This window comes from Dipteris shenzhenensis, chromosome 30, assembly GCF_047967505.1.
Source record: "Dipteris shenzhenensis isolate YYH24624 ecotype China chromosome 30, Dip_SZ_1.0, whole genome shotgun sequence".
Taxonomy (NCBI): domain Eukaryota; kingdom Viridiplantae; phylum Streptophyta; class Polypodiopsida; order Gleicheniales; family Dipteridaceae; genus Dipteris; species Dipteris shenzhenensis.
This window is the reverse complement of record NC_141625.1, coordinates 22,872,453-22,886,863: the sequence shown is the minus strand read 5'-3', so window position 1 is coordinate 22,886,863 and position 14,411 is coordinate 22,872,453. Positions and strand designations below refer to the sequence as shown.

Genomic DNA, 14,411 nt, shown 5'->3' with positions numbered 1-14,411 from the left:
GGCAATTGCAGTGAAGTTAGACAGAATGTCTAGTGATCGAGTCATCATTCCTCCTCCTCCTTGTGTACCCAAGGTCAAAGTGGATCACGGAGGATTTGCCTTGACAAAACCTCTTCTTATCCTATCTTCTCCTTCTCTTCGAGAGTATACATCCCCTACCCCTATTAATATCCTTTAAGTTCCTTTGTGAAGACCATTGATCAGCTCCGTGCGGAATTGGTGGATTTGAAAAGCAAGGCTACTCCTACTCAATATGATAAGCGGGATGCGTCCCCGTGGCACTCACACATGACACATGCATGAACTAGTACTAGAACCTAGTACTACACACTACAGACCAACACAACACCTCAACAAAATTTTGGCTATGATATCTTCAACACCCCCCTTCAGAGCAAAGAGTGTGAGACCCAACACGCAAGGAGTAGACCGAACTCCCTTCCACCGCAATACTGCAAAGAGCAAGTCCAACTATCCAATCCCTTCCATGTGATAGTGACTTTTCAGTCAGCTTGTGACCGGCAAGGGAAAACCATCACTCGTCACCCTCCCTTACTCTGAACTAGGTGGTCAATACCATCAGACCAAAGTAAAAGACAATACATTCATTTTTAAAGGACAACCCAGAGCAGAGTGCCTCTTATTGACTCCAAATACATTCAGTTTAGAGGGACGACTCAAGGCTGAGAGCCTCTGTTGACTCAACACAAACACACATGCCTAGAAAGCCCAATCCTGGTCAAAAGGGTCCTCATCCTAAAGAGAGAGGCCATGAACCTCTACTGTAGCTACATGTATCTCCTCCGAGGGCTCTTCAGGATCAGCTCGTTCTTCAGAAAGGAGATTGGCATGGTGCTTCTCTTGTTCATGTTCCTTCTTCTTGAAGCAGTGGGCTTCAATGTGTCCTTTCCTCTTGCAAAAATTGCAAATAATGTTTTTGTTGGTCTTCCATTTGCTTGTGGAAGCAAATGCTTAATCACTAGGAGAGGCAAGAGAGGCTTCCTTACTGCGACGGTACTTCTCAATGAGTAGTGCCACCATATCATCAAACGTGGTAGTAGCAAGGTGAAGGACTTCAAGAGTTTGTTCAAAGCGAGAAATTCCATGCATACTCTTCATAAGGATAGCCATCTTATCTTCATCATTTGGCATGCTTTTCAAACTTGAGAGTTGTTGAGCAAGAGATTGAAACCAAGCTAAATCATCACTCAACTCATCACTCTCTTCCATTTTCAAATCATAAAACTTGAGCTTCAAAAAAAATTTAAAGTTGGTGATTTTATTACCAAACAATGTCTCAAGGAAATCCCAAATTTGCTTAGTTGTCGACTTGAAGTCCACATGATGGATGTTCAGAAAAAATTTAGAGTTGGTGATTTTATTACCAAACAATGTCTCAAGGCAATCCCAAATCTGCTTAGTTGTCGACTTGAAGTCCACATGATGGATGAGAGTCTCAGCCAAGCAAAGACCTATGAGGGCAATGGCCTTAGCATTCTTCTGCTTCCAAATCCTTTCGTGTTGCTGATCAAGTAACTCAACCTTGTCATCCTCAACAACATCCCAAACACCTTCATGCATAAGAAGCAGCTGCATCTTGGTTTGCCAAGTGGGAAAACCTTCCCCTTTGAATTTCTCCACGAGCAAAGAGTTAGAGGACAATGAAGTCATGATGGCAAGGAGCTTGATGAGCCAAACCCGAGATGCAAAAGGGACGCCAAAGAAATGCTCCCAAATTCAAAGCAATGGCGTAGAGCAGCCAGGAGAGGCAAGGAGAGCGACGAAAATGAGTATAAAGGAGGCGGCTCTACAAACAAAAACCTAAAACAACTTGCAAATGCAAGCAGCTGCTCCAAAATAAGTCGAGGAGGCCTCCAAATCATCCGAGAAGCTGCAACCGACATACACCTCTGCTGCAACGGGCCTAGAAACCCTAAAACGGAATTGTGAGTGAAGTGCAAATTCAACAGTTTTGGATCTGCTGAAATGCTACGTGGCTGAGCAGAAATCAGATTGGGGAAAGTATCTCCCACTAGTGGAGTTTGCTTATAATAATACAATTCACAGCTCCACTGGAAAAGCTCCATTTGAGGTCATTTATGGGAAGGTGGTTTTTCCACCCATAATCAGGACCAAAGATGAGATATTTGCAGCTGATGAGTATGTAAGAGACCTTGAAACAACTTTCAGCCAGGTTCGGACAACCATTGAAAGATCTCAAGAAAAGCACAAGAAGGCTACAGATAAGCACAGAAGGCAGATGGATCTCAAAGAAGGAGATTGGGTACTCCTAAAGTTTGAAAAAGCAAGGCTCAAGAAGCTCAAGGGTAAAGAAAAAGCTTATGTTAAGCTATCTCCCAGGTACTATGGACCTAAAGAAATAAATGAGGTGGCTTTCAAATTGGACTTACCAGAGCATTGGAAAATTCATAATGCTTTTCATATAAGTCTTCTTAAGAAATGCCAGGGGCCCGAGCCTTCAGAACCAATAATGGAAGATCCACCAGAGGTGGAAGAGCTAGAGGAAATCCTTCAACCAGAACAACTTGTGTATCATACGGTACGCAAAGGGCCTCATGGCAAGGAATTTTACACATTTCTTGTAAAATTGAAGAACTATTCGGCATTGATGGATGGATGAAGACATGTTTTCCGATCATCCACAGCTTTTGGATGTTTACAAGGAAGCTTTTCAGTTGAGGTCAACTGAATAGAAGCCGAGGGGATGTCACCAAGTTGCAAATATCCTAAGTCAATGTATTTGAGTTGACCATTTATTTGATCATAATTAAAGAGTTTTCCATTTGTGTTAATTATGGTCAAAGAATTGACTTCAGTCAAAGAACCTAACTTCGGTTAGGAAGACTTGGTTTAGGAGAGCCTTGGCATTAATTAAAGTGCTTTGATGAATAATCAAGCCTTTAATTATTTATCAAGAGAGGTTAATCTCGGTTAACCCAAGAATCTGTTTATATATTTTTGTTATGTGCGCACATGTGTTCAGTGGAGGCGCCCACAATGACTAGGATTAGTCCACAGTTTATTTTTCGCATGCAAAGCACTAACAATTAATAAGTGCCATGGTTATGTACTTATTTTAATTGTTGCAGGTATAAGAAAGGTTCTAGACTTGGGCATTGCGGAGCCCCGCGAGCAGCCCTCTCTAAACTGATGTATTAGTTGGTTCTGTGCTGTCCCATAGACTTGTTGGTCTCCCGTGGACATTAATAGACTTTCTTTCTTTCATTCTTTCTTCCGTCGGCATCTGTGTTTCCTCGTTGGCATCTATGTCTGTCGAGCTTGTCCTAACTATTCTTGGGAATAACGTTTGATCATATGCTTTGTCCTTGCCTGGTGTGGCAATGAGAGCCTCCTTGCACTTAGCACGGTGCTGATTAGAATCTCCAGGGCATACACTACCTACTCTCTTCAAGAGAGGTGGATTGAAAAATCCTCTTCAGGATTGGATGGCACGGGCATAGCTCCTGTCTTCTAGACAGGAGAGGCAATGGAGGAGTGAACGTAACCAGGTTTTCCAAGGTATGTTGCAACTTGCCGTCTCCTTTGTCTTGTTCCTTACTGACTCAAAGTAGCCTTGGATCCTCAGAGATCAGATGGGGGAAGGATAAGCCAATAGTGGTGAGGTTTGGCAGTTTGTCTTTATTGTGATGAGGCATCTCCAGACATGCATCGAGGTATTTCAAGGAAAGCCAGGTGAGCTGGCTTTGTCCCATCTACTGTCTAAGGATGAGTCAATTTGAAGGGTGAAACAAGAGAGCCATCCCATCAGAGTCGGCCTCCACTGCATGCCTTCCATCTATCTCTCTCTCCAAAGAAATTGTAATGTCATCATCTCTCAACAAGGCAAGGTTGGACTATGAGAAAATGATAGAGAAAGTAGAGGAGATATAAAAAAATGTAATTCAGCAAGAGGCTGCTCACTATTCCATATAGCTAACCCTATACACATAGACAAGGTACTACTACAGTGCCCCAGGGCTCACTTCTACTCACCACCCAGCATGTTTCTCTAGTTCTAGTCCTCTTCTCTATTGCCTTCTTGGTCTTCTGATCTCCCCTTTGATACATGACTGCCTCTAAAACCTTATGGAACCTCTAGTGAACCCAGTGGATGCCACTTGGGACTCGTATGGATGCCATGTGTTGCTTTCTGAACCTTAGTCCCTTTCAGGAATCATGCCGTTTAAGGGCCTATCCAATGCATCCCTTGTTTTTTTCCTATGCCTAGGAGCACTTAGCTATTTCACACTATGACGGGATACCATAAGTAGATGGCTCTGCCAATTAACCTCACATTCATGCAAACAATATTGAGCCCTTGTGATCTCCCGTTTTTCTATAACCCATATCCTTGGTTCCAAGATTCCAAGTTGAACAGCACAACATTTCGACACAAAGCCAGCCATGGACTGTGGGTCTTATAATCATTACGATAGAAACGGGAAGCAAAAGCTGAGACCACAACATTGAATCTTCTATAGAGACACGAAAGGGGGCAGGTGGGCACCTCTAGATGGGAACCAATTGGTCGATTGAAGCAACAGCCTGTTTGCCAAACCCTCAGCCTGCATATGACCAGACCCTAGGGTTGGTTGAGTGACCCAAGTCAGGCCAACATGTTTGTTGGTTGGCTTCTCAGCCAGGTCAACCAGCACCTAACCTTCAAAATGCCATAAAGAGGGCCCCATAGTCCTTGCCAACCTGCCTTAAAACGTGCCCTGAACTCTTGCTAGGAACACACCAGGGGAGCATTAAGTTTCAGCATCCCTTCCCTGTAGGGGTCATCATTTTGGCCTGATTCCAAGCAAGAGGTATGCATGCTAATCTCTCCCACATGGTTAATGTTGGAATGGTCACCTCCCCATCTGTAAGCCCCCATAGGAGGAGAGCGTGGGGGAGGGAGACCTAGGGCAGAAGATGCCCAGAGAAGAGAGAGGGAGGGGGCTGCCACATGGGCAGCACCTCACAGCCAAGAGAGGAGGATCCCTGGGAACAGTACGGGACAGCATCGTGGCTGTACGGGATTGTGCAGATCCTTGGAGGCATTGACATCAGCAGGGTGTACGGAACTGTACAGCGCTGGAGAAGGGCCTGGCAGAGGCGCTTGCATGACGGGGTCCTTGGCAAAGTATATGGGCAGGTCTATGGCCTGCAAGCAGGGCTGGCAGGTGGCAGGACAGCAACAGCAAAGGGGCTGGGCCCTGCATGGAACAAAGGGCCAGCGAAGGACCCTAAATAGGGCTGGATAGGCAGCCAACCAGCCAACCAACTGGTCGGTTGGTTAGGGCTGCTACAGACCAGCCAGTCGGCCCATTTAGGGCTGACTGGTCAGTTATTTCAAGGGGCCCTTGGGGCCTATAAAAGCAGAGGCCACAGGCCTCATTTCACATCCAGCAGTGCAGCTTCCAGCAGAGCAGAAAGGAGCAGCAGAGCACAACCCTTGGGGCCTACATCTAGAAGCTGAAGGAGTACCAGTGTTGCTGCAGACTTAGCTCAAGTGTAAGGCTGAGACCTTGGCTGTCTTCTAGGGCAGCAAGGAGCTGAGGTCAAAGGACGGAGAGTCCACATAGGCTCGAGGTGGAGCACGCGGACTCAAGTCTAGAGATAGCCGGTAGATAGGAGAAGGACCTTGTGGTTAGATCAGAGGACCACACCATTGGTGGGACTCTGGATCTATCTCTCTTGTATTGAGTCCATAGTTTTGGACGGAAATATATATTTTGGTGGTTTCTCTATCTGGCTGGTTCATTGTCTATTGATGAGTCTGCACACCTATTTTATGCACATAAGTAAAGAAGTTTGTGATTCCACACCCACACCACACACTGTGTGAGCTCTTGGGCATTACTATGAGTCTGCCGCTGCGTGTACCCTCTGTTGGATATTTTCTAACAGTTAAGCACTAGACCACTACATCTTTACTCTAGATCTTCTCACAAACGAGGAGGTACTAAACCCCTAAGTGCTACACGCGACAATGGAACATAGAATTCTTTGCTGTCGCCATCACAAGATCCTGATCTATTTCCATGTCCCAAGAATCATCTGAGCCACACAGCCTCGCATGTTAGACGCACCTTAGCATCATCTCAAGTGACCACATGTCCAGATAAAATCATCTCGTCAAAAGCTTCCCAGCAAAGTAGCACAAATGTATTCCGGAAAAGTCAGGGCACGGGCTCTCTTGTTCTAGTTGAGAATTTCAACTCAGCACAATTCCAGATAAGACTCCTCTCATCAAGAGCTTTATGATAGTAAATTAACAAGAATCTTGTGCACCAATGGCAGTCCCTACCAGTATAACATGCTGGACCATTTAAAAAATCAACATTCACCAAAACCTTCAAAGGGTCATATATGATCGTACTTGAGAAAACTAAAAGTTTATAGGATATAGATAGATTTCTTGTCATGAAAATATTTGGTTATGTTCTAGACCATGTATATTCTAGATGTTCTTTTCTAAAAATGTCCAGAATTTGCCATGTCTTCACCATAAACATCTTAATACTTTGCAAGACACATTAATCCATTGAGTCATTGTGTCCTTATCTTCTCAACCATTTGCACACCTTTTCCTTCATTTCATGGAAGCTTTCAATTTGTGGTTCCAACTATGTTCATGAATCACATGCGCGTATTAAAAATGTTGCCATGTTCTCTCATGCCTACTTTCCAACTTTTGGTGAAGAGCTACGATTCCCTAGGTTGTTCATCTTCCATCTACCACTATGCAGGCTACCTTAACACACAGGAAAAAATCCCTTGTAAATTTTGGAAAGTGTTTTAAAAACTGTAATACATAAAATTTTCACCACAATACTCAATTCAGTGACAAAAATGAGTAAGTGCATGCCCATAAAAATTGCAACAACACCGCAAGTATCACCGCCACAGCTAGAATCAGAATTGATATATTGTGAGTTATAAAAGTACTATCTACAAGATCCACCCATTAAATTGAATTTAAGAAGAAAATAAAACCAGCCTACTAAGGTTTTGCAATAGGAATCTCAGACTATGGATGGTATATACCTCTTCACTAAAGCGGAAAAACATTTCAGAAAGGGTAACAGATCAGAACCTATTTTTTGCATTATCACATCAACTTTTTCATGTGGATCAATCAGAATAAAGAAAACCAAAAAATTTCATAGCCCCCCAATTGACCTTTTGGGAAAATGTTATATCAATATACACCACCCTAAGCAAGCACCATGCTTATGTGAGGCCATAACCATACAATTGATGGTTTGAAAAAGTGGAACGTATTCAAAACAGCTAATCAAAAGGATTTTGAAGAAGTACTTGAATAGGCAAATTGGCACCAACAGGGGTCTGGACAGCTAGAATAATGCTTGGGTCACCTCCCCATTTGAAATCAATATCCAGTATAAGCTGACCAGTTTGGATCGTCTGTATCTTGATACCTGAAACAATCCAAAACATGAGATTGCATATGACCATAATTTCTGAACTCCTCAAGAATCAATGCTTTTAGTCCAATTTTAAGAAATCATATCATTTAAGTACAACGTATGTGATACACATAGAACTCAAATGTCATAAATGAATAGACAGCAGAAATTACTGCAGGAGAATAAAGAGTGCAACCTTCTATCTGTGGTGCCACGTTTCCCAAGAAAAGCTTTCTAAAGCTCATGTTGAATCCAGGTGGACAGTAGATTCCTAACATTGGTTCTACAATAGTTTTAATAAGCTGAGAAGCTGCCTGCAAAGTGCAAGAGAAAAATGTCTCAAATATAGAACAATGTCCTAACCCAGCAAATCGGACTACATTTTTACCACAAGCAAGAAGGACCAAATCGGACTACATTTTTACCACGAGCAACAAGGACAAGTAGTAAAGAGAACAAAGCGACACACTGTACTTTACCAAGGCAACAAAAGGCCAAATCTTCTCCAGCAGCTTATTTAGCCAGTTCACCTGCAAAACTTAAAGAACATTTGTAAAATGTATTATGATGACAGAATTTCATTGGCATTCTAATTTAGCAACCTGTGCTGAATCGCTTGATGGCTTTCAGGCTTCATGAAACAACAAGTCTAAAGAAATTATGTAAACAGAATAGCATGTATGCCTTTGCTTCACACTACTAGTTCCTTCTAAAGTAGCATAGTTCCTTCACACTACTAGTTCCTTCTAAAGTAGCATAGTTCAAAAGGTACAGTATTCCCACACACCTATAAGCACATAATTCTGTATTGATATATTTAAAAAGAAACCAGCAACATTACTTTCAAGCATTTGCCCAAAGCTGGACACATTTCTCTGAATAATCAAGGCTTGCTTCAATAGCCGAATATCCACAGCAGAATGTGCCCACAGATATCACAAACACTCCAGATCTCACAAGATGTGTCACATGTGCACACAAGTTATATGACGGCCGATACACAAAGTACAAAACCTGTCCTGAATAGACAAGGACTGATATGTAAAATACAAAACCTCTCCTGAACAGACATCATATGGACAGTCTAGTGCTGATACACATGCAGCCAAAGTGTTGCACCAAAATATGGACAATTGGAGACCCAATGTCTGCTGCACTCCCTCCTTGTTGTGAGCTAGTGGATTTCTCAAGGATGGATTACAATGGCCCAATGCCATCCTTATACAGAAGAGCGCTAGTCTCCCCCCCCCCAAGCCCCCCTTCGCCTCCCTCTTTCTAAGGCAGACAGAGTCTATAACAAGGGCCAACTAAGCCCCCTTGATAAGGTCCCAAGGAAAATCTGAGTCATCATTGGTATGGGTACCTTCTTCAGGTTCATTATCCCACTCGAGGTCAGCCATAAAGAATGGCATCTCTGGATCGATTGGTTCCTCATGTGTGAGTGGAAGATCTACCTGTAGTGCCTTAGCATCTATCTGTGAGAAGATGGTGTTTAATGAATGGCAGTTGTCGATGGTTGCCAATGTTTGTATCCTGTTATTGACATTGCCCTGATGCACACTGCCTACCCAACTGTAACATGCAACGGTAATCTGATCGTGTAATTCACAGTAAGACCTTCTTTAAACCTTTAGCAAGGAATTAGCATAATCCACCATAGAGAGAGAAAGGAGATGAGGGTAGAAAGAGAGTAGAGTCGACAACCGATTGGGTCCATGTACCCACTGAGGGCCCCCTCCCCCAATTAGGGGAGAATTTGCTTTATAGTTGGAGAACTGAGAAATACAAAGAACACTCTTCGAAAGAGCACGGAAACACGCTTCTAAAGAGCTCACTGTGCACACGTATAGCAGACCCAAAGACCTGAGAGGCAACGCCAACCAATACCGAGACATTTATGATGTCCACACTAACAATGTAGGACACTTCTGCAAGGCAAGGAAGAGGCTTGTGCTGTCCACCGGAATGCAGGGTTACTGCGTCAGTGAGAAAGTGAAATCTAGGAGTGATGGATCCTAGAAGAGAGCTCAAAGATGACTGAAGTATAGAGCTGAGAGTGAGCTATGTAAAACTGTAAAAGATAACTGAAAAGAGCTTCTGAAACAGACCCCCAAACCTTACTCCATTCGCTGTCCTGACTCCCTGCCTGATGCGCTCCGTGAACACCTTCCCAGAGGGCTGAGCTGATGCCAATCGCTGAGGCTGATCAGAGAGCCACTGGGGGTGAGTGTCAGGCTGTTCAAAGGGGGCTAAGGAGGAGTTGTAGGAGGCTGAAGACCTGAGGGAACTGAATGAGGAAGGAGGCAAGGGGCTCCCCCTTAAATAGGGGGCTGGGGCTGAACCAACCTGCCCTAAACAGGCCGACTTCTAGTCGACTGTTTAGGGCTGGCTTTGCAGCCCTTTTCCCCATAAAATCCCACCTTGGGTGGGGTGCAAGGCAAGCTATATAAGCAGCCCTCCCCCAGCCCATTCCCTTTCATATGTTCCAGCCCTGAGGGGGCCCAAAAGGGCTCCTATCCTAGGCTGGACCTAGACCTATCACTAAACCTAAGATGGAAACACTAACCTACTGTTCTCCAATGGGTACAAGTGAACAAGAACTGATCTTTTGACTTGACCTAAGGCTAAGAGCTGCAAAACTTTGGCTTCATCAAGAACTTCAGGTTGTTGCTCGTCAGAAATCTCTCAAAGAGGTGGTCCAAAATATGGCTGCAACCAAGCTACATGAAACACATTGTGCATGGTCCAACTGTCTGGAAGGTGTAACTTCATTGAGACATCGCTGATCTTTTGAATAATAGGGAATGGTCCGAAGCTCCTGAAGGACAGCTTAGGGCATCGCTTGCCCACCTGCTTCAATCTTTGCTTGATAATGCATAAATACACCCATTCACCCTCTTTATATTGGACATCTCATCTGGATTTGTTAGCCTGGCGCATATACGATGCTTGAGCTTTGGCGATGCGGCTTTTCACGGACTCCGTAATCTCTGCCATTGATTCGGTGGTTTTGTTGGCTTCAAGAGATGGAGACACCATCTGGGTGAGGAGTGAGGTAAACCGCCGTCCAAACGCCGCTTCATAAGGTGTGCAACCAATACTCGAAGAATGGGTATCATTCAAAATGGCCTACACAAGCGGAAGAAACTGCTCCCACTTTCCCTAAGCATCATGACAATATGATTTTAAAATATCAAACGCCATACCATTATACTTTTTCGTCTCGCCGTTCGATTGCGGATGGAAAGCGCTAGACATCTGCAGCTTAGTTCCAAAATTATCAAACAAGGCTCGCCAAAAGTTAGACATAAACTTGGAGTCCCTGTCGGATGTGATGGTCTTTCTTGAAAAGGACCGTCGGGAACTGGCAATGGCATAAGTAAGCCTGCCGCTTTCTTGTGGGAAGCCTTGACCTTTTGGCATATCTGACAATTCTGAACATAGCCGTATATGTCCTTCTGCATCTTTGGCCAATAGAAATAGTGCTCTAACTTCTCCAAAGTCCCGTTGATACCTCTGTGACCACCGGTAAGGGCGTCATGGGCATCATGAAGAAGCAACTACCGTATGTCTTTGAGTACACATAATCTTTTCTTATAGAAAAGCCAACTATCCTCTAATAAGTAATGGCCTAGAGCAAGCGTCGTGGCTAACTGGAACTACGTGCCAAACTCTGTTGACTCCGTGTACTGTGCCTTCATGCTATCAAGATCCTTTCCTTTGATTTCGAGCACAGTGGCCTACTCAATGGTCTGGATGGAACCTTTCCGATTCAGAGTGTCTGCAACGGGGTTGTTTTTGCCGGGAACGTACTCGATCATTCCCCCAAACTGCTGGAATAACTGGCTCCACCGTTGTTGTCGATCGCTCCATTGTGAACTAGGCATTGTCTGAAGCCACTTAAGGGCTTGGTGATTTGTCTTAACCGTGAAAGTATGTCCGTATAGAAAAGGCTTCCAACGTTTTAATGCTTGGATGATACCGAGGAGCTTTCTATCATAAACTGAATAGTTTTTTTCGGCATTGTTAAGCTTTCTGCCGTAATATGCCACAGGCCTATCTTCTTGCTCTAAAACTGCCCTGATGGCGACATTGCTAGCGTCTGTGATTACCAAAAATGGATCATCCCAAGAGGCGATCTTCATATATGGTGTTGTTGCGGCCAGCCGTTGCAAGTCATGGAAGACCTGCAAAGCTTTGCGTAATGGTCACAAAGTGAATGGTCACACTTACCTTCATACTTAACAAAATTGGAGTGAAGTGAGTGAGCGGTGTTACCTTTGCCGATGACGAAGCTGTGGCGGTGATGGCTGCTGCACTCAAGCTTGCCTGCATAGCGGCTAACATCTGTTTATGTTGGAGAAGGATCGCCTCTCAGTCTAGCTTTTGTTGCCTCTCTGCCTGGGCGAGCTTTGCGCGTCGCAGTGCCTCCTCATTTTTGTGTTCCTTACGCATCAACAAGAGCAGATTTTTGAAATCTGTGGTTCCTCTTTCTTCCAGCGGCTTTTCTGCTTCTTTTTCCTCCAAACATCGTTTTGTCTGGTCTAGTTGTCTTTTGCTTTCTTCTAGCTAGGACGAATGTTCTTCGAGTTGCTGTAGGAGGACCCAATTCTGCTCTAGAAGGTTCGCCATTAATTCTTGAGCACTCGGCGGAAGCGGATCTTGTTGGTAGTCTTTCTTCTCTTCAAAGTCTTCAAGGGTGACTCCTTTTCCTGACCCTTCCATGGTGCTTGATTGTGTGTCCTTTCCTACTCTCAACACAACCATACTCTCGTGGTAGTCAAGTTGGATACAGACCGAAGCTCTGATACCAGTATAACATGCAACGGTAATCTGATCGTGTAATTCACAACAAGACCTTCTTTAAACCCTTAGCAAGGAATTAGCGTAATCCACCATAGAGAGAGAAAGGAGATGAGAGCAGAGAGAGAGTAGGGTCAACAACCGATTGGTTCCTTGTACCCACTGAGGACCCCCTCCCCCAATCAGGGGAGAATTTGCTTTATACTTGGAGAACTGAGAACTACAAAGAACACTCTTCGAAAGAGCACGAAAACACGCTTCTAAAGAGCTCACTGTGCACACGTATAACAGACCCAAAGACCTGAGAGGCAACGTCCACACTGACGATGTAGGATGCTTCTGCAAGGCAAGGGAGAGGCTTGTGCTGTCCACCGGAATGCAGGGTTACTGTGTGAGTGAGAGAGTGAAATCTAGGAGTGATAGATCCTAGAAGAGAGCTCAGAGATGACTGAAGTATAGAGCTGAGAGTGATCTGTGTAAAACTGTAAAAGATAACTGAAAAGAGCTGCTGAAACAGACCCCAAACCTTATGTCCCGACTCCCCGTCTAATGCACTCCGTGAACACCTTCCCAGAGGGCTGAACTGATGCCAAAGGCTGAGGCTGGTCAGAGGGCCACTGGGGGTGAGTGTCAGGCTGTTCAGAGGGGGCTGAGGAGGAGCTGTAGGAGGCTGAAGACCTGAGGGAACTGAATGAGGAGGGAGGCAAGGGGCTCCCCCTTAAATAGGGGGTTAGGCTGAGCCAACCTGCCCTAAACAGGCCGACTTCTGTTCAGAGGGGGCTGAGGAGGAGCTGTAGGAGGCTGAAGACCTGAGGGAACTGAATGAGGAAGGAGGCAAGGGGCTCCCCCTTAAATAGGGGGTTGGGGCTGAGCCAACCTGCCCTAAACATGCCGACTTCTAGTCGGCTGTTTAGGGCTGGCTTTGCAGCCCTTTTTCCCATAAAAGCCCACCTTGGGTGGGGTGCAGGGCAGCCTATATAAGCAGCCCTCCCCCAGCCCATTCCCTCTATATGTTCCAGCCCTGAGGGGGCTCAGAAGGGTTCCTATCCTAGGCTGGACCTAGACCTATCACTAAACCTAAGAGGAAAACACTAACCTACTATTCTCCAGTGGGTACCAGTAAACAAGAACTGATATTCTGACTTGACCTAAGGCTGAGAGACTAACTTACGTAGCTTGTGCCTGACTGTCCCTAGACAAGGGCTCACAAAGGGGTCACAGCATACGACAAAATCCCCTATTAGGGAACTATTCCGCACTTGCTGATGTAGCCAATGTGTCACTTTGCACCCAAATGCAGCCTACCCAACACAGGGCAGACCCAAGCCCGTCATATCCACCTGTTCCCTGCCATGTAGCCAACCTTCTCTGGCAATTGAACCGACCCCAGGAAGCTGCTAACAATGGCCTGCTTTCAGGACACTTCCAAGCCATATAAGAGCCCCACTTGCTCTGCCATTCCTGCCCCAAAGATGGGCCACCCAGCCCTTGTGAGGACATGCGGAAGGTGTGCCAGCAGCATTTGGGAGATGCCACATGGACAGAGGAATAAAATGCCACGGAGGCAGAGCTGAGGGACTGCGCAGGGCTGCCACATGGGCAGCATGCAGGCAGCAATGTGGGCAGCATGAGCAGCAGTACCAAGCTGCTTTTGGAGGGCAGCACAAGCTCTGAAAGGTGGCCAGAAGGGCCCACACATGGGCAAGCACTATGACCAGGGCCAGCAGCAAAGGCTGCTCCAAGGCAGGCAGGATTGGACCTGCAAACAAGACTGCGACCAGCAGCCACTGTCTGCACAGAGGAGAGAGGTCGGAGAAGATCAGCAGACAGACACAGGGTGCAGAAATGCCATGTGGCAGCAGGGCGCAATGTTTGAGCAGACTAATGTGTGCAGCACTGGGTCAGGCCAGTCTGCAGACTCGTCAGTTGATTTTCAGGGGCCTCCAGCCCTATATAAAGGGCCCAAAACCCGGGTAAATTGTGTATCCATCATCTATGCCTTACAATAAGCTGTCTTGGAGAGCAGCAATGAGGCCAGCATCTACTATTGGTGGGCCAGAGATTGCGCATCAGTCTGGAGCAGCAAAGAAGGCCACACAACAGGCCGTCAAAGATCGTCTGAAGGGTGAAGAGCAGTACCTTGCAGGATCAGAGAAAGCTTCAAGGAGC

The 14,411-nt window shown here is 45.4% G+C and overlaps 1 pseudogene across 1 annotated transcript in view; it reads right to left on the bottom strand.

The window, feature by feature from the left end:
• The window catches only part of LOC147881851 (calcium-dependent lipid-binding protein-like), a 37,340-nt pseudogene that overhangs the window by 18,280 nt on the left and 4,649 nt on the right, over positions 1-14,411 (bottom strand). The window contains exons 3-5 of the transcript XR_015543959.1: positions 7,919-7,969; positions 7,636-7,753; positions 7,330-7,451 (exon numbers count right to left, since the gene is read on the bottom strand). The product of XR_015543959.1 is annotated as a calcium-dependent lipid-binding protein-like (transcript). The remainder of the gene's footprint in view (positions 1-7,329; positions 7,452-7,635; positions 7,754-7,918; positions 7,970-14,411) is intronic.